General features: G+C 41.3%; 1 long non-coding RNA gene across 1 annotated transcript in view; it reads left to right on the forward strand.

The window, feature by feature from the left end:
• Positions 1-2,561, forward strand: part of LOC105853601 — a 6,039-nt gene extending 3,478 nt beyond the window's left edge. The window contains exons 2-3 of the long non-coding RNA XR_001145425.1: positions 2,046-2,102; positions 2,258-2,561. This is a non-coding gene — a long non-coding RNA (uncharacterized LOC105853601). The remainder of the gene's footprint in view (positions 1-2,045; positions 2,103-2,257) is intronic.
• The last annotated feature ends 2,428 nt before the right edge of the window (positions 2,562-4,989 follow it).

Below are 4,989 nucleotides of genomic sequence, written 5' to 3' on the forward strand. Positions count from 1 at the left end.
CCAATATTGATGAATTCTAAATCTCCATATCTGCAAAGTCTAACATTAGTTCTATTAGATTTAAGAAATTGCTAAAATTACTAACATTTGGCTTTGTACCTAAAAACACAACAGTTTCATATGATTTGGCCTAATTTAAGCAGCACTTGTGGCAAGAACTATTTTTCTCTCACCTTCTGTCTGATCCTCAGATCAGGGTTTTGGAATACAGGCATGAGGACAGTCACCATCTGGGAGTAGTGGTTTAAAGTCCTTAAAATCTGATGTGCCAAGCTAAACCCTTAAGCTCCCACCATTTTCTAAGGATATTAAGTAAGATATAGCTACAAGCTGCCATAATAGGGACTCCAAATGCCATGGCACAAACAGGAAAATTCTTGCTTGTGTAATAATCCAGGGCTGGCATGGCAGCACCTGTCAGGGACCTGGCCAATTCCTATTTTGTTGCTTCTCCCTCTCTAAGGTGTTGCCTATGTCCACGTGTTCCCAAAGGAATCCTCATGCCACGCAATAGAATGAGGGAGAGGAAAGACAAGGCCTCATCTTTCTTTAAGTACATGTCCCTGAATTTGTGTACCTCACTCTGGCAGGTTGCATCCACCAGCATTATTGTCACATGATCATACCTTGCTCCAGGGAAGCTGGGAAACGTAGTCTTCAGCTGGGTGGGTGTGTTGCCCAGGTAAAATTTTTACTAACTCAGTAAATGAAGGCAAACAGGTGTTTGGAAACTAGTGTTCAGAGGGAAGTAAAGGATAACTTCTGTGATATTTGGACCATCCTGGTTAAAGTGTGACTTAAAGCGCCCAAGACTGTGTAAGACATTTCTGCGAGTTCATAGAGGTTGAGGATGAGAGTGACAGGTTAGAGCACCCTCCGCCAACCCCTGTCATAGGCGGCTCTGCTGGGTTCTACCTAACAGCTGTTCCCAGCTTCTCCTCAAGGGCAAAAGCCTGATTCTAGTCATCTTTTCCAAGCAACTTTGTTTTGTGTGGTTTCCTTTGCAGGCCCCATAATGAGTCTTAAGTGATCTTTCCAACTTTCTTTCTTTCTTTTTTTTTTTTTTTTTACCCATAGGAGGAATTACATTTTATAACCCATGCACACACATATAACTTGATCTTATGTTTAATACAGTCTGATAGTAAATGTCATTTTTTAAAAATGTTGCTCAACATATACTACATTGATTACCATCCCATTAATTGGTGCAAACTTCAGTTTGGAAAATGAATCTTAAAAAAATAAATCTTAAGATTTATCTATTTGTGTATGCAAGAACTGAGGTATAGGTCAGAGGTGCTGGGGGTGAGAGGATTCACCAGATATAGAGAGGGGAGCAGAACAGGCAGATCAATGAAATACACTGCTGAGAGGAATAGTGGGCGAGACAGGAGAGGTCTGCTGGGCCATGTGGGTCAGCAACCTGGCTGGGAATTGAGCTCGTGCTGCAGTGGCTGCTGAGAGCTTCATAGTGCTATGCTTTAACCCCCTGTGCCACCAGGGAGGCCCCTGGGAGGCAAAATCTATAATTCAGTTAAATTGTTCTCATTCACTTTGGTTAGGCATGCAACACAAGTTGTATCTGAATTTTTTAATTCATGCAAACTTTTAAGAAGATCTAATAATGAGTTTTTAAAGATATAATGATAGACTTTTTCTAGTACACCTGCTTCACTTTCATCTAACACTGTTAGGACTATAACTGTTGTCATGGTATATTTGACTGTCCTCTACTGAAAAAAGCAGAGTTTCTAGTTCTGTAAAATTAATCTGTAGGAGTTGACAAGGTGTTGCTTTTGTATAACCTTGAAGATTTAATCCCAAAGCATTATTATTATTTGTACTGTGGAATGGTAAATCCATTTCATATCTAATCTAGTTATTGTTTTCATTTATATATGTATTTCATTCATATATACTTCATATACATATATATGTGTATGTGTATATAGCTATATCTATATATCTATATCTATATCTATCTATCTATCTATCTATCTATCTATCTATCTATCTATCTATCTATCTATATTTCTTTCCAGGAAACTCAGAGAACCCAGAAGTGGTGGGGGAAAGGGACTGATACGCCTGAGGCAAAGGTGAGTGAGAGTGGTAAGCCTCTGTCTATCCTCAAAAGACTCTTATGACTAATATATGATAACCCTTTTGGAGTAGCTAACACTACATGTAAATAAAAGATTAATTTTGAACACTAATGCTCAGGGAATCTTTTTTTTCTTTGTATTTTTTCTAGTCCTCTCTTTTTAAATAAAACCTTTATATGTGCATACTGTTCATTTGGATGAGAAGTTTCTGTTTTGGACATTACCTGTGGCATCCAGCACTATGCAGCCATTTTGTGGCTATGAGTGGAGTCAAGCAGAGAGAACAACAAGCTGAACATAGCAGAGAAGAAAGATGGAAAAGATCCAGGGTCATTGAAAAATTAACCAACCCTAGACACCACATCTGGCCTCCTGTTATGTAAGAGAGTAAATGTTCTTTTAGTAAAGTTTTCTGCATTTTGCAGCCCAATACTTCCTTTGCTGTATATCTCTTGTGGCAGCTCATTTTAATAAAACATTTAGAAAATTTCTTTTAAAGATTTATTTATTTATTCATACAGAACTGGGGTACAGGCCAGAGATGCGGAGGGTGAGAGGATTCACCAGAGACAGAGTGGGGTAAAGAAAGTCAGATCGACAAAGTACACTGCTGAGGGGAGCAGCGGGCGGGTCAGGAGAGGTCTGCCGCACCATGTGGTCACCTCCGGGGCAGGCGGGGATCGAACTCATGCAGAAGTGGCCCAAGCCTCTTTGTGCTGTGCTTTAACCTGCTGCGCCACCAGGGAGGGCCCCATTTAGAAATTTTGCTGGGGTAATGTCAAATATGGTGGTGGCTGTGGTGTGCGAAGCAGTAGAATGATTGCTGAGCTCACTAATTTTAGAGATCCTCTCTTCCCAGCGAAGGTCCCTGCTATAATGATACCATATTCTGTGCATTCAATTCTGTTTACTTGTTTGTAAATTGTAATTTTAAATTACTTCCAGGGACTTACAAAAGCTTTCATTTTTGTTTAAATATGTAACTGTTAGATTTCAAATCATTCTTTTCATGTTAAACTGTAGTCAGTTGTTTTCAAATTTTTATTCTTTTTTTTCCCTTGCTACATTCATCAGTGGCTTTAGTTTTTGTGACCTTGTGAGGATCAGACTAAATGAAGATCAACACTTGACTCCTCACTCCCCACACATATCCAAAGGGCTCAGTTGGAGACCCTGAGAATAAAATCTTTGGAGCTCTCTATTGTGTATGAGCGAGAACGTTTTAGCTGCCATAACAGACTCAGTGACCCCAGAGACCACAAGAAAGGGTAACGCCCTCGCAGATTCTCTTTTCAGAGGCTAAACTTTCTTTTCTTTTTGAAAGATTTTATTTATTTTTGCATAGAACTGGGATACAAGCCAGAGGTGCAGGGCATAAGAGGATTCCCCAGAGACAGAGTGGGGACCAGAACAGGCGATTGACTGAAATACACTGCTGAGGGGAGCAGCAGGTGAGACAGCAGAGATTTGCTGCGCCATGTGGGTCAGCTGGGGAACTCAGGCCTTCACAGTGGGTAGTCTTGGTGATAGGGCTAAGACTTAACCTCTAGGCCACTAGAGGAACCCACAAAACTTTCTTGACTGATAGCTTATCACCTGGACAAAGCTGTTTGTGCTAAGAGCCCAGGAGCACCCCGAAATTTAAAAAGGGTGATGAGCAGGCCAGAGTCAGGACTCCCCCAATACCTAGCTTGTGTGTAGATTCCTTGCTTCCCAAATAAAGAGAACACTGGGAGAAACCCAGTAACTTTTTCCACTGAGTTAGTGGAGATCAGTTTTTTGAACTGTGTCAGATCAGTTAACTGCCGAGCGTGGCTTACATCTCTTTTATTGTGAACGATAAAGCACCCGCAGACCTGCCCAGGTGCCTCTGCTTCAGCGGTGGGGCATGGAGCTCCAGTCTCCACTGCAACAAAAGTCCAACCAGGTCCTCTGCAAGTTATCAGGTCACCCCAAGACACCCCTTAGTTTTATGGCAGCAGGTTTCAAGCAGACAGGGTCAAAGCGAGCATGCCAACAAGATTGTCTTGAGCTCAGTTCTACTCCAATATTAGGTTAATGGTGTCTGTTTGGTGGTTTTCCTCCTCACAGAAAGGGAAAGAAACAGTTTTGTGAACGGTCATTCTCCTGCTCTTACTCATGTGATGGTCCATTTAGTCCCCATGAAACCCTTTTCATTGAGAGCAGTTAAAATGAGTGAAGTAACATTGGTTTGTAACTATATAGGTTTCAGACTTAAACATCTGTGTATGTTACCTTACTGATTACCCAAAAGGAAACCCTTTGTGAAGTCAGGATTATGTCTCCCATTTTGTAGCACAAAACCTGAGTTTGAGAGAGATTTAATCACTTGCTTATGGAAGTGGGGTCTGAACCCACATCTTTGTGTTTCCTTAAATTCCATGTTCTGTTAGTATACATTACCTACTAAAATCGACAATGTCCTTAAAAACAGAAAAGAGGAGCCTGCCTTCCTGATGGCACAGGGGATAAGTTTCACTGCCATCAAGCTATCGTCAGCCACTGTAGCTAGCTATTGCCAGACTATGGCATGCGTTCGGTCTCTGGCCAGGAAGCTGACCCACATGGCACAGCAGACCTCTCCTGACCCACTTGCTGTTCCCCTCATCATTGCATTTCAGTAGATCTGCCTGTTCTGCTCCTCACTGTCTTTGGTGAATCCTCTCAGCCTCTGCATCTCTGGCCTACCCCCAGTTTTTAGATGCGTAAATTAAAAAAAAAAAAAGCAAAACTAAATCATTTAAAAAAAAAATGGATGTGAGATAACCAGGTTGGGAAAGCTAAAAGACCATAGAGCTCTGACTCCCAGAGATCAGGCATGTCATACAATTTTTTGTGACAATATTAGTCATGGTCTTCA

This window comes from Condylura cristata, unplaced genomic scaffold (assembly GCF_000260355.1).
Source record: "Condylura cristata isolate star-nosed mole 26May11 unplaced genomic scaffold, ConCri1.0 scaffold00002, whole genome shotgun sequence".
NCBI lineage: Eukaryota > Metazoa > Chordata > Mammalia > Eulipotyphla > Talpidae > Condylura > Condylura cristata.